Below are 15534 nucleotides of genomic sequence, written 5' to 3' on the forward strand. Positions count from 1 at the left end.
CCCTTTGTAATCTGGGACAGTGAGAGTCCCAGGGCCTTCAAGCTTATCAGTAAGCACACACTGCCAGGGTACTACAGGAGCAATAAGAAGTTATGAAGGACACTGCTCTTTTTCCAGGATGCCCTCCTAAATTGCTATGCCAATGAAATACTTTTCAGGAATTTGCTTATTGTTGATAAGGCTACCAGACAACATCCTTTCATTGGTGATCTTTATCCCAATATCATGATGGTGTTTCTCACTCCAAACACCGTCTCTTTGATCCAACTAATGGATCAAGGAGTTATAAAAGCTTTTAAGGCCTACTACCTGAGGAGGACCTTAGCTCAGACTATTGCTGCAACTAAGAAAGACACTGAGGAAACACTGATGCAGTTCTGGAAGATTCCATCTGTGACTGCATCAGGAACCCTGCTTGGGCTTTGGGTGGTGCCACCAAGGAGTGTATGAATAGCATCTGGAAGAAGACACTCAAGAGGTTTATCTGTGATTTCAAAGGATGAGGAGATCCTAAAATCAGCCAGACTGTGATTGAGATGGCAGACAATATTTCCTGGGTGTGGATGAACAGCTAGCTTCTAGATGTGGTTCCTAAGGGATTGACTAATGAATTATTGGAACTGGAACAGGAACTCATAGCTAAAGTAGAGGTAAGAGGAAAGGAAACAACAAGAGGAGAAAAAGAAGAACGCCTAAGAAAATTTAGTGAGGGGGGGTTAGCAGAAGCTTTTGCAGAACTCAGCAAGCTTTTAAAAAGTTTGAAAACATGGACTTCAACACCAAAAGGTTTTCTTTAATAGAGAGGAATGTTAATGGTGCATTATTTGCTTACAAGCAAACCTGTGATGAAAAACAGAAATCAAACAAACCACTGTGGAAATATTTCTGAAAAGAGGGGTACCTCCTCAAGAAGAGCCTCAGGGAGGTTCTTCAGGAGGGATTCCAGAAGAAGGCCTTGTTATCACAGGAGGTGACAGCTCCATGCCTGTCATTGCCCCTGAAGACCTTCCAGTGGGACAAGATGTGGAGGTGAAGACAGTGATACCGATGCGCCTGACCCTGTGTAGGCCTAGGCTAAGGGGTGTGTGTGTCTTAGTCTTTAATAAAAATGTTTAAGAAATAAAATAATAATTTAAAAAATTAAAAATAGAAAGAAGCTTATAGAATTAGGATATAAAGAAAATATTTTTGTACAGCTGCAAAATGTGTTTCTTTTTTATTAGTTTCAGGTGTACAAGACAATGTAATAGTTAGACATTTACACCCCTCACAAAGTGAGAACCCCCCTCCCCCATTCTCCTACCCATCTGACATCATATATAGCTGTTATGCAAAATTTTTTTAAGCTAAGTGTTATTACAAGAGTCCAAAAGTTAAATTTTAAAATTTATAAAGTAAAAGAGTTACAGTAAACCAAGGTTAATTTATTGAAGAAAAGAAAATATATTTTTTATAAACTTAGTGTAGCTTAAGTGTATAGTGTTTATAGATCTACAGTAGTGTACAGTAATGCCCTAGGCCTTCACATTCACTCACCACTCACTCACTCACCCAGAGGAACTTCCAGTCCCACAGGCTCCATTCATGGGAGGTGCCGATGTGAGTGTGCAATTTTTTATCTTTCATACCATATTTCTCTTTGTCTAGATATGCAAATACTTATCATTGTGTTACAACTACCTATGGTATTCAGTGCAGTAACATGCTGTACAGGTTTGCAGCCTAGGAGCAGCAGGCTATACCATATAGCTTAGGTGTTTAGTAGGCTATACCATTTAGGTTTGTGAGAGTGCACTCTATCATGTTCACACAACGACAGAACTGCCTAACGCATTTCTCCAAAAGTATCACTGCTGTTCAGCGACACATTACTGTATATATGTTTTCTAAAAGATGTGCACGTATATGTGCATATGTGTAATGTGCATGTATATATGTATATATATGGAGAAATATCCTGAAATCCTTTGTCCATTTTTTAATTGGGTTGTTTTTGTGTTGTGCAGTTTTACAACTTCTATGTAGATTATAGATTTTAATCATTTATCAGATAATTGATTTGCAAATATTTTCTCGCAGCCTGTGGATTGCCTTGTTACTTTATTAATACTGTCTTTTAATGCACAAATTTTTAAACTTTTATGAAGTTCAATTTTTTTTCTCTCTCTCTCCTATACCTTTAGTGTCATATCCAGGAAATTATTGCATAATCAAATGTTATGAAACTTTTGCCCAATGTTTTCTTCTAAGAGATTTGTAGTTTCAGGTCATTTATTTAGGTCTTTGATGCATTTTGAGTTGATTTATATGGTGTCAGGTAAGGGTCTAACTTCATTCTTTTGCATGTGGATTAAATTATAAACAGCATCATTTGTTGAGAAGACTGTCCTTGCATCATTGAATGGTCTTGGCACCCTTGTCAAAAATTATTTGACCATATATGTAGGAGAGTGTGTGTGTGTGTGTGTGTGTGTGTGTGTATTTCTGGGCTCTCTTCTATTTTATTGGTTTATATATCTGTCTTTATTCCAGTACCAAATTGTTTTGATTACTGTAGCTTTGTACTAAGTTTTGAAACCAGAAAGTGTTAATACTCCAGCTTTGTTCTTGTTTTCGTTTTGTCAACGTGGTTTTGGCTACACAGGGTCCCTTGAGATTCCATATGACTGATAGAATTTTTTCTCTTTCTGCAAAAACATCACAGGGATTTCTGTAGACATTGCATTGAATGTATAGATCATGCTGGGTAAGACTGACTTCTTAACAATATTTTATTTTAAGTCTTCCAATCTATAAAAATGGATGTATTTCTCTCATGTTTTCTTTAGTTTCTTTTACAGGTGCTTTGTAGTTTCCATTGTACAAGTCTTTCACCTCTTTGGCTAAGTTAATTCTAAGTATTTTATTTTGTTTGATACTATGGTAAATGGAATTGTTTTCTTGATTTCCTTTTCAGGTTGTTTTACAAATGCAGCCGCATTTTGTGTGTTGACTTTGTACCCTACTACTTTGCTGAATTTATTTATTGGTTCTAACTTCTTTGTGTGTGTGTGTGTGTGTGTGTGTGTGTGTGTGTGTGTGTGTGTGTGTCTGTGTGTGTGTGTGTGATCTTTATGGTTTTCTGCATACAAGATTATATCACCTGTGAATAGAGACAGTTTTATTTTTCTTTCCCAGTTGCTCAAACTAGAATTTCCAGTACTATGTAGAATAGAAGTTATAAAAGAGAGCATTCTTGTCTTGTTCTTGATTTTGGAGGAAAAAGCTCTGTCTTTTACCTTGATATTCACTGTGGGTTTTTCATATATAGCTCTTATTATGTTGAAGTAGTTTCCTTCTGTTCCTAGCTTGTTCAGTGGGTTTTTTTAATCATGAAAAAATGTTAAATTCCTTAATGCTTTTAATGTATCAATTGAGATAATATTGTGGTTCTTATCCCTTCATTCCATTAATGTGGTAAATTACATTGATCAGTTTTTAGATAGTCAACCATCCTTGCATTCCAGGAGTAAAGCCCTCTTAGTTGCAGTGTATAATTTTTTTAATATACTGCTGAATTCAGTTTGCTAGTATTTTGTCAAGGATTTTTACATCAATGCTCATAAGCAATATTGGTCTGTACTTTTCTTGTCATCTCTTTGACTTTGGTATCAGGGTAATGATGGCCTCAAAGAGTAAATTAGGAAGTGCTCTCTTCGCTTTTTAGAGAAGTTTGGAAAGAATTGATGTTATTTCTTCCTTAAATGTTTGGTAGAATTTACCAGTGAAGCCATCAGGCCCATGGCTTTTCTTTGTCAGGAGATTTTTTTTTATTTTTGATTCAATCTCCATACTAGTTGTAGATCTATTCAGATTTTATATTTCCTTGTGATTTAGTCCTGGTTTTTTTGTTTGTTGCTATGGATTTTTTTTTAATCTAGGTTATCTAATTTGTTGGCCTACAGTTCATAGTACTCTTTTATAGTTCTTTTATTATTTCTGTAGAATTGGTAGTAATGTTCCCACTTTTAGTTCTGATTTTATTAATTTGAATTTCCCAATTTTTTTCTTGGTGCATTTAGCTAAAGGTTTGTCAATTTTGATGATCTTTTCAATAGTCCAGCTTTTGGTTTATTGATTTCTCTATTTGTTCATTCCTGCTTCAGTTTTTATTATTTCCTTCACACTGCTAGCTTTACCTTTAGTTTGTTCTTTTTCTAGTTCCTTAAGTTGTAAAATTAGGTTGTTGATTTGAGATCTTTTTTTTTAAGAGTTGATAATTGAATTTCTTCCTTAGCACTGCTTTAGCTGTGAGCTATGAGTTTTAATATATTGTATTTTTGTTTTCTTCATCTCTAAAATATTTTCTGATTTCTCATGTGCTTTCTTCCTTGCTCTATTGATTGTTTAAGAGTGTATTGTTTAATTTCCACATATTTGTGAATTGTCTAATTTTCCTCCTGTTATTTCTAACTTCATCCCACTGTGGTTAGAAAAGATACTTTTTTATGATATCTATCTTTTACAATCTATTGAGACAATTTGTGCTCTAATATATGTTATGTCAACCAAATAAATGAAGACGAAAGGTTTAGGCTACAATAAAGATTAAGAAACATTTATTTGAGCAGAGGATCATAGTCTGGAAGGTACAGATTCAGATAGCAGTCTAAAATGTGCTCTGGGTAATACCAAAAAAGCCAGGGCTTATAAAGGGAGAAACCACAAGTTCTAACAAAAGAAACTTTTCTATTGGCTGTCTAACATGATATGATGACTAGTTCAAAAAGGATTGGTCAGTCCCAAGTAATGAGATTGAGGTAAGCATTGGCATGGAAACAGCGAAGCAAGCTCCAGTATGGGCTTCTATGGCAAGCAAGAAATTCTAAAAATTTAAACCCAATTCTGATTTAGATGTGCATAAGCCTGACTTTCCTAATAGCCTGCTGACTCCCAATTTAAGGAGTTAAATGTTGACCCCGTTTTCAAATGATTCTGTTCACAGGTATATCCTGGAAAATGACCTATGTGCACTTGAGAAGACTGTGAATTCTATTGTTAGGTAAGGTTTTCTGAATATGTCTGTTATATCTAGTTAGTTTGCCATGTTCTTCAAGACCTCTGTTTCCTTATCAATTCTGTGTGGCTGTTCTTCGCCTTATAGAGAGTAGGGTAGTGTAGTCTCCAACTATTATTGTAGAACTGTCTATTTCTCCCATCAGTTGTCAATTTTTTCTTCATATACTTTGATGGTATGTTATTTAGGTGTGTAGATTTATAACTTATATCTTGTTGTAGTGAAACCTTTATTATATAATGTACTTCTTGTATCTTGTATCCTTTTTTGAGTAGAAGTCTATTTCGTCTGATATTACTGTAGCTACCTGTGCACTCTTTTGTTTATTACTTCCATGGAATATATTTTCCATCCTTTTACTTTCACACTGTGTATTTGGTTGTAAAATGAGTCCCTTATAGAAAGCATATAGTTACCTTATGTATTTTATCCATTCTGCCAATTTCTCTTTTAATTGTAGAGTTTAATCTCTTTACATTTAAACAATTACTTCTGTTATTAGGAATTACTCCTGTCATTTTACTGTTTGTTTTCCATGTCTTATATAGCTTTTTTTGTCCATTTTCTCCATTACTGTCTACTTTTGTGCTTAGTTGATTATTTTTCTAGGGAAACATTTAGATTCTTTCTCATTTACTTTTGTGTATACTTATAGGTATTTTCTTTGCAGTTATAGGGATTACTTACATTGAACATCCTAAAGTTAAAACATTCTAGTTTGAATTTTTATCTGCTTTTTACTTCAACAACATAAAAAATGTCTGCTCCTTTGCTATTCCATTCCCACCCCGTTAATGTCACAAAATTACGCCTTAATTGTGTGCTCCAAAACAAACTCATTTTTTTGAAATTTATTAACCTCTTAAATTATGAAGAAAACAAATGTGAAATTGAAAAACCAAAGTTATAATACTACTAGCTAGCTTTTGAAATTTTTCGTGTATTTACTTTCATTGAAATCTTTATTTCTTCATATGGCTTTCAGTTTCTGTCTAGTGTCCTTTTATTTCACCTAGCAGGACTCCCTTAAGCATTTCTAGCAGTGCCGATCTAGTGTTAACAAACCACTTCAGCTTTTGTTTATCTGAGAATGTCTTAATATTTCCCTTGCTCTTGAAGGACACTTTTGCTGGATATGCAATCCTTTGTTGACAGTTTTTTTTCTGTTAGCACTTTAAAAATATTTACTAACTTATTTCTTTTTTCTAAAGTTTTTGATGAGGATTCTGATGATAATCTCATTGAAGATCCTTTGTATATCAAGAGTTGCTTCTCTCCTGCATCTTTCGAGAGTCTCTCTTTGTCTTTCAAACGTTTGATTATAATGTCTCTCTGTGTAAGTCTCTTTGAGTTCATCATGTAGTTCATTGAGCTTCTTGGATGTTTATATTTATGGTTTTCATCAAATTTGGCAAATTTTCATCTATTATTTCTTCAAATATTTTCTCTGCCCATTTCTCTCTCCTCTCTTTCTGGGACTCCAACAGTGCATGTGTTGATCCATTTAATGGTGTCCTACTGGTCCCTTAGGCTCTCTATACTTTTCTTCAAATTTTTTTTTTCTGTTTTTCAGACTTAATTTCCATTGCCTTCTCTTCATGTTTGCTTATTCTTTCTTCTCCCTGCTAAAATATGCCTTCTAATTCCTCTAATAAATTTTTCACTTGTGCTTTTCAGCTTCAGAATTACTTTTTTGTTTCTTTTAGGTTTTTGGTTTCTTTAATGATACTTCCATTTTGTTTATGTATAATTTTCTTGACTTTCTGCATATTTTTCTTTAGTTCCTTGAGCATCTTTAAGACAGTTGTTTTGAAGTCTTTCTAGTAGATCTGCTGCTATCAGGTCTTTTTTTAAAGGACAGCTTCTATTCATGTATACTTTTCCTTTGAATGAGCCATACTTTCTTGTTTCTTTATATGTGTTTATGTTTTTTATTTGAAAACTGGACATTTGAATCCAATAATTTTGTAACTCGGGAAAGCAGATTTCCCCATTCTGCAGGGTTTGCTTTTTCTTCGTTGTTGTTTTTGTTTATTGTTTTCCTTTTTTGATGACTGTAGTCCGTCCCGGTGCTAAAGATCAGCCTAATACGTAAACTTAGTCTTCTCCCGTCCTTTTGAGCCTGCGCCCTTTCCTGGGCATGCTTGGTACTTTCTAATTTTCTCCCAAAAAGAGAAAAAAATAAAATGAAGGAAGGGGAAGGAGGCTCTGGCCTTTTAAGTCTCCTGGAAGTTAACTTCAGCAGAAGGAAGAGGGACTTGCAACAGTGAGGGGAGATGGAACGACAGTGGCTGCCTCTCTCTCAATGTCTGTTCCTCTGAGATAAGAATATGTGATCGGAGCACAGATCCCTGACATTTGGATGACAGTGTCCTATTTATCCACCTTGTCACCACAAGCTAGACAGCTGCTCCAGGAATGGTGCACAGCTGCCTCCCATTGGTGTGGGTGGTTGGGGATGGGTAGCTGCTGGTGTACTAAAAACTGAATTTTGACCAAAGCTAATGGCAATTTGCTTTCTTAGCCTTCCCCTGGAAATTGCAAACATCTAATATAATCTAGAATTCCAAAATAGTTAAATCAGACAGATGTTGCCAGTGAAGTTACTTTGTAGGTGTGGAGACAGATTCCTGGTGCTTCCTATTCCATCTTCCCTTATCCACCTAGGACATTGCTTTTTATCTATTTTTGTTTGTTTGTTTTATTAGGTATTGCAAGGACAGAAATTCTCTGATTTAATTTTGCTCCACCATTCTTATCCACATGACTTCTTATTGGATTTCCAAAGTTTCTATGATAAAACATGTATTTCTAATGAGAAATAAGTTGATGGTCATAAAAATATAGATGTGTATAAAAAGCATAAGTTGTTCAGATTGGAAAAAGAAGTGGGTTGTCAGCCTTGAACATCAGGGATTCTAACAATTTTCTTTCAGAATGCATCCATCTTTTGTTTTGATTCCCCTAAACAAAAGCCCAGTGAACATTTTGATGGCTTTCATGATGTTACAGGTGTTTTTCCATGCCATTTGCAACTAACTGAACACTGCATGGGTGTTACTAGATCTAACAGCTGCTGCTTGTAAGTAAATTTTGTGTGATCTTGGGCAAGACATTTAGAATCTCTTGGCCCAGTTTCCACTATTATAAAAAAAAAAAAAAAGTGTGTTCTTCAAGTTTTCTTTATTGAATCCATGAGTTTATCCCTTGCTCTATATTTTTATTGCCTTTGCTACTTTTATATTCATGTCTTATTCCAATCAGATTTTAAGCTTTTTGAGGGTAGAGACAAACTTTTATATTTCACCTCACCATAGTGCTTGTCACAGAGCCTTGTAATAAAGAAACAGTCACTAAATACTTTTAGATTGAGTTGTTTGAGAACCTTTGACATTAAGTTGGAGCTACTTGATTTTCTCATTAGCTATAATACAGAGAGGCATTTATACAGAATAAATATTTATTTAATCCTTTTCAGAATACATTTATTTTCTATCACTTGAAATGTCATCCCCAGTAATAATTTGTCTTTAAAGGCAGCGAAAATGTTTTTTAAAGCAGTGTCTGAAGCCATAAACTCATATATGTGTGTGTGTGTGTGTGTGTGTGTGTGTGTGTGTGTGTGTGTGTATCACCCATGTACATATACATACAGAAACACACACACTTGGATATTGAAAAATGTGCCAAATATATGTTCTTTGACAACTTATTCTTGTACCAAAGGAACTTCATCGTGAAAGGTTATCCCCACATAACTTAATATTAAAGAGTTTGTATTTGAGTTCACATAACTTAACAAGTTGAGTGCCTAAAATCTGTGGCATGAAAGGACTTGTAAGTGACATAAGACAACAATATTATTTTGGTGAATAATCTCTTTTTGACTTTGAAACATATATTGTATTAACTCAATTAAATAATTTATTGAGCAACTTATTCTCAGATATAGCTGGTGGTTTTCCAAAGCAGATCTTATGATCTGTTCGCTTGTAAGATTTGATAATTCTAAGTTTTTTAAGATAGTACTATTTAAATTAGATTCATTCTTGTCATAATATAGATGTTGTGTGCTGTTGCTAGTCAGTAAGCTGACAGGTGTTTGGTCAACAGACCAGACTTTAATTAAAAAAAAAAAAATCTGAGTTGAGGGACAGTCCCAGGAGTCTATCCACAATGGTTTTCCCTCCCCAGTTTAGTATTCTGTTAGTCTGAAAAACAATATTAGAATCAGCCAAAGATGAAGACATGAAGTTGTCTGTGCATACTGAGATTTTTGTTTATCATCCTTAGAGTGGGAAAACATTTGACATTTGGCTGAATATTGAGCTACACGTGGTAATAGGTTATTAGAGTCACTTTTCTAGATATATATGTTTTTTGAAGTTAAAAGATTTCTCTAAGTAATCATATAATCTAAATATTATCAACTATAAAATTGTTGGCCAAACAGTTAATCTAAAATGTTCTATGCAGAGAAAGTGAAGTATAGAGAGAGGTTCTAAGGGAGGGTTTGGAGCTGAAGAAAGCACCTTGAAAAAGAGTTATAACTGCTTATGAAATCTCACAACTCTCAGGAATTTATCAACGTGTACTTTTTGGAAACCACATTTCAGAATGGGTAATTATCATGGTAAATAATCAGTTGATAAGTGGATACTGCAAATATACACGTTTGAGTCTTTTTTTTTTTTTTTTTTAAGCTGAGCCATCCTGCCACCTGTTGGCAGCTCAGCGGCAGCTCAGCTTGGGCCGGACTCAAACCGCTGTTGCTCAGAGCTCACACCCTTGAGCGAGCTCTTAACCAACTGAGCCACTCGGCCGGCCCCACATGATTGGGTCTTGAACTTACTCATTTAGTCATCCTGTTTTGGTTAACATTGTTTTTAAAAGTCTAAAATTTCAAATATAGTATGGTAAGTAGTGGTCAGTGAATATATTTCAGTATTTCACCTTTTAACATCCTTTCAATTATAAAAGTGTCAATTGTAGGGATGCTAGTGTCATGGGAAATGTAGATAGGCTATTCTGAGCAGACAGCTTGAGGTGACATATTTATAATTCCTTTCATTTTTGTCCTTTGTCGATGCAGGATAAATTTTAAATGGTCAGTACCTTTCTGAGTTGTAATATAGGAGTGCTTTGGGAATTGGTATACTGAGAATCTTCTTTGCCACATGTATGTCTTCTTTATGTGTGTGTTAGAACTGAGTAGGATGACCCGAGACAGAAAAGTCAGAGCTACATTGCCACTCACTTGAGCCAATAGTGTAGGTAAGTGGTTCCTAGACTTGGTGGTACAGCACAGTCAACAAGGGAACATTCTTTATTTATGGGAATGTCTAGGTTTATGACTGAGACTCAGAAGTCGTATTGTAAAAAGTTTTCCCAGGTGATTATGATATTTGGGAAACATAGAATAAAGCCAATACTTAATTGATTCTTTGTGTATGTTTCCAATTATAGTTTAATGTTATCCTTGTGTCCAAAGTTTCATTAACGCCAGCAGATTTTTCCTTTGCTTTTTAAAAATACAAAGTGTAATAATTTGTGAGTTTGTACTGTAATGAAGAAGAATGCTTTCATTGGATATAACATTAAAGGTACCTTGCTAGGTGTACTGGGATATAAGGAATTATAAACAGTGGAATCTCATCATAGATGAATTACCCACGAGTATAACCTAACTGTCCAACAGTTTGACTCTACTATATGGTCCCTAAGAATATTACACTGCAATTAGAGAGGTGAGAAGAATTATTAGAATTTAGAGACATTGTAAAGGTACCTGTTTCCTCTGTAACTTTGGCTTTTTCTCTATTGACAGCTTCCAGATGAAAATAAAATATTTGGGTAGCATAGCTAGGAAGTCTTTCAGTTTAGTGCTTTAGATCTGGATGTTTAAGAACATTTGGGAGAAGGACCATCTAGGAGAAAGACCATTAATGAAAAACAAATTATATCTATTGTTTGTATATGTGTGTGTGTGAATTTTCAATGAATGGTGTGCTTTACTTGGCTGTTGTATGAATGAATATACTGGCTTTGATAGTTTTACGTACATATTTATACATGGGTAAAATGTGGTGACAAAAAACATCCAGCTTAAAAGAAAGATTTTGAGAGTTTATTTTAGCCAAACTGACGACGATTTCCTGGAAGCAAAATCTTAACGAATTGAGAAAATGCTCTGGAAAACGGCGATTTGCAGCTTATATTATATGTAGAGTCGAAGGACCTCGGAGGGTTACATGAAATCCACTGGTGGTAGATTAAGGGGGTGGAAGAAAGCAAACTGGGGAAATCTCTGGGATTGGATAAAAGTAAATTGGAGAGACAGGTACTTAACTTTACATAGGTGAGTAAAGGGTAGTTGATATAATGGTTCACTTTTTACAGCACATAGAGATGGTAATCAGGGGGCAAGAATAATAAGGAGGGATTCTATAATTTCCTGCTCTGGTCTGTCTGGATTCCAAGGGCTTGTTACCGTAAATGCAAAAAGACAATATAGATAGGCTCAGCTATGGTACAGATTGTCCTTTGTCAAGGAAGCTACAGACTAAATATGTGACTTCCTGCCATGGCCCACCTTAGTTAGGAATTTTTGTGTTCACACCATCCTGTGTGGTTATTTTCAGTTTTCTGAGCTTGTCAGGTTTAACCTGTGGCCCTTCTTTCGTCCACAGATGCCATTGTTTATTTTTAGTTATTTGGTTAATAGTTGTTAATATCTTCAAAAATAAAGTTTCTTAAAAAAAAATAAACAGCTAGTCACCCCCATATTTGTACTCTGTGATCTGGTGATAATATATAGAGAAAAGGTCATGTAATTCAGAGTCAATATTAACTCTCACATAAACACATAAAATAAATAAAGGCAGGTAATTTAGGTGATTAAATATGTATTAACCAAGGGAAGAAAAGGTATGTTTTCTTGTTTTATTTATTTTTTCCTTCTTTACTGCTCTTAACAGAATATCTGTGTTGGTTTACCTGGATTTTCGTTGTAGTCATCTCATTCTGGGCAGTGTTTGAAGTACCTCGCCTTTGGCAAAGAAGAGCATCTTCCTTTTGTGGATCTTAGCAGTAATTTTCTCCATTCTGTTTTCACTGTAGCTGTAAGGGTCTCATGTGTGACACTGCTCAAGATTTCAGTGTCCAGAGGACAAACTAAGGCCAACCTCAGTTGCTCAGGTTCTATAAAAGGATCCCATTGGCATTTACCAGGAATTCTACAGGCATGCTCTGTGGTATTAATCCAGTCTTCTTCCAACTCTGACTGTGCATCAGAATAATAATTTGTAGTGTTTAAAAAAAAAAAGGGGGGGGGGAGGTTTCTATCCTTAACGATTCAGGTATGTTGCCCTGGTTTTTTGGTTTGGTTTGTTTTGTTTTTAATGAACATGCATCCGTTTTGCTCATGTCTTCCTGAGTACTACTTATTCTTTGCCATTGCCCACCTACTTGGCATCACGGTAACGGACAAAGCCTGACCAACAGCCCCATAGCATTAATACTTAACCAAGTCTTCCTTCAGTTTGTAATTGAGACTGTGAGACTGTAATCTTCAGTTAGCTCCATTAATTAGCTGGCTTCATCCGAGCAAATGTCTGTCCTCATCTCCTGAATCAAGATCATCTTTTTAGGCCTTTTTGTATTAGGAGCCTTTTCATGTTGTTGATATTAGCCTTAGCCTGGTATTAGGTTGGTAATTTTTAAGTATTTTATTTTTTAGGTACTAATTTTTAATTTTTGTTTAATTATTTTTTTTAGTCTAAGCATTTTAATCTGTCCCACGAAATATTGATATATCAAAAACTATTCTAAAACCATTATCGTCTATGCTGTTGAAACATACATATCAAAGCAATTTAAAAATTAATCGCAGGAAAGTTGTTTTTTGTTTTTTTGTTTTTAATTAGGGGATGACATACAAACATAAAACATCTAGGCCAATGTTTGTTTCTGTATTTTCACTCTTGGTTTAAAAAATTTTTATGAATACCCAGGCAACCAAAAGAATCTCCCAAGCAAATCACAGAACTATATACATTTTCGGAATATCCTCAGAAGGCACTGTGAATTATCAGATGATCCAAAAATAACCTTTGTTACTCTTCAGTAATGGGGGAAGAGAAGCTCTTCTGTTGGTTTCCCCAGTGGCTTATGACCTGTGATCTTTTTTCCTATTTAATAGGAAGCCTTCTAGGGCTTCAGAGCTTATTTATTTATTTACCCAGATGGAAGTGCCTTGGCATCCAGATGTTTTTCCTATGCCAAATTCTTCTGTGTTTCCCTCATGCCACTTTTTACCTTAGCAAAGCTTAGCTTGGTGTGGAGATGCTATGTCCATGGATTTCTTTGTCTTCTATAGCCTCTTAGCAGTTTTATCAGCACTGGTGTGGAATGCACAATAATCAAGTCAGTTTTCTCCGTCAGTAGCTCGCAAAGCTTGGTTCTGGGACTGGCAGCAGGAGCATCATCTGGGAACTTACAAAAATGCAAATTCTCAAGCTCTACCCCCAGACCTGTTCAATCAGAAACTCTTAGGATGGGGTCCAGCAATTATAATCCTTCCATGTGTTGAATGACTTCTTGGCATTAGTGATTTGGGTCTTTGGGGTCCATGTACCCCTGTATAGATTGATCTCCCATAATTTACTTTTATTTCCAGTATTTAAAACTATTATTTTATATTGAGGAAAGCTGGTGAATGTACACATATACCATTGACGTCTGCTTTGGTGTACCTTAGTTGAAGTTGCACTTGTTACTTTACAGCACTGTCAAAGAAGTACTGTCAAAGAAATTGTTTGGAACAGGAGTCTGATTCTGTGCTTTGGTCCCCTCCCACCCTCTAATTGTTCCTCATCTTGGTTCTTCTCTGCAGTGTAATATGATTTATAAAGGGTACTCTGTATCACTGTGCTTGGCATTTGACAGAATGGCATTAATCAGGTAAATCATTAATTTAATCCCCACAATAACCCTATGAACTAGATGATTTTACACAAGAGAAAACTGGGGTTTAGGAACGTTAATTTTCAAAGGGCACACCATAGAACCAAGGACCCAAATCTTGGTTCAGCTGATGACAAAACTCTTACGGAAACTTACTATAGCCGTCAACATCACTTTTCTAGTTCTGCTTCTCTTTGACTTTGTCTGAATTTGTATTTGTCTTAAATTTGATATACAAGTGGTCTTTTTCTGGACTTCTCTTTGCTTACAGTTCTGATTTGAACTGTGTTCTCAAATATTGCTTTTTTTTTAATCACTTGTGATTTACTTTCTAAGAAAAATTCAAAATTTCTAGAAAAATTTTGGTGTCTCACTCCCTTTGCCTTTGCTTTTTTTGGCTTAATTTCAAAAATGTAAAACTTTGAACCCTATTTATTCCTATGTTCAGTAATAGATTTAAAATCTGTGTTGCCAAATTTTTCAGACATGCTGAAACTGGCATTGAGTCACTGCAAGTTTGAAATAAGTAGGGAGAGTATTCCAAATCACTGCAAAATTATAAGCCAAGAAATGGAGGATTATTGGAGTACTTCTATTTATTAATAAAATAAGTGAAAGTATAGTTTTTGACCAGTAATTTTCATTTTCATTTGAAATGTTCCTCTTAATTCTCCAAGTCTTAATTGAAGGCAGTATAAATAATATATGAAATATGCTAGCTTAATTCCATAAAGGAGAATATATTATTAATCTTTTTTAATGTTTCCAGTGAGCTGTCAATCTAGGATTATAAAAAGATAGAGTTGATGTCCTTTTTCTAAAGATAACTGACTTTACCCTTTTTAAATCACCAGACTTGCAGCTTTATAAAATTTGCAACTTGATTTTAAATTTATTCATTAAAAAAATTTGTGTGTACTTTATTTTGTCTTAATCTTGTGATTTCTTAAACAAATTAACTGTTTTTTAACCATTTTGAGTTTCTGTTGCTGTGACAATGCCGTGATATACTGCATACATTTTACTTGAATTATAAAGTAAATTACATATTTTTCTAACTTTTAATTTTTTTATACTGGCATTTTTTTGAGGGTCATGGAATGTAATTATCTGAAAATTTAAAATTTAGCTAAGCAGTTGATTTAACCTAACCTTGGCTCTTTTTTGCAGCTAGTTTACCTATGGACATCCTCTACTGCCTAGCATTTATTCATTTAGCAAATATATTTTTGAAAACCAGCTGTATGCCAATATTGCACTAGTTGATTTGGGTACAAGGATAGCTTAATTTCTGAGTTCTTTTTTCAAGGAAACTTTGGTCCAGTGGAGCAAACAGATAAGTAAACACAGAGTTAGTAACATCACTGTGTCCTAATTAAGCTCTGTGAAAGAAAGAGGAAGGTGGCATAATCCTGAAAGCACTTGAGGAACATATAATCCCCACACTTTTCCCAGAGTGGGAGTGAATAGGGGTGTCACAGAAAGTACTCCAGAAGAAATAATGTCTCAGCTAA

General features: G+C 34.8%; 1 protein-coding gene across 11 annotated transcripts in view; it reads left to right on the forward strand.

Moving 5' to 3' along the window:
• ORC4 (origin recognition complex subunit 4) overlaps positions 1 to 15534 on the forward strand; it is a 69984-nt gene that overhangs the window by 15532 nt on the left and 38918 nt on the right. For 5 of the 11 annotated variants that reach the window (XM_019654177.1, XM_019654175.1, XM_019654176.1 and 2 more), the window contains one exon: positions 4985 to 5041. The exons of 5 other annotated variants lie outside the window; for them this stretch is intronic. The gene's annotated coding sequence lies outside the window, so the exon portion shown is untranslated. Of the gene's footprint in view, positions 1 to 4984; positions 5042 to 15534 lie in introns of those variants that run through there. One more of the 11 variants, XM_019654181.1, reaches the window with a different exon arrangement.

Source organism: Hipposideros armiger, unplaced genomic scaffold, assembly GCF_001890085.2.
Source record: "Hipposideros armiger isolate ML-2016 unplaced genomic scaffold, ASM189008v1 scaffold_215, whole genome shotgun sequence".
NCBI lineage: Eukaryota > Metazoa > Chordata > Mammalia > Chiroptera > Hipposideridae > Hipposideros > Hipposideros armiger.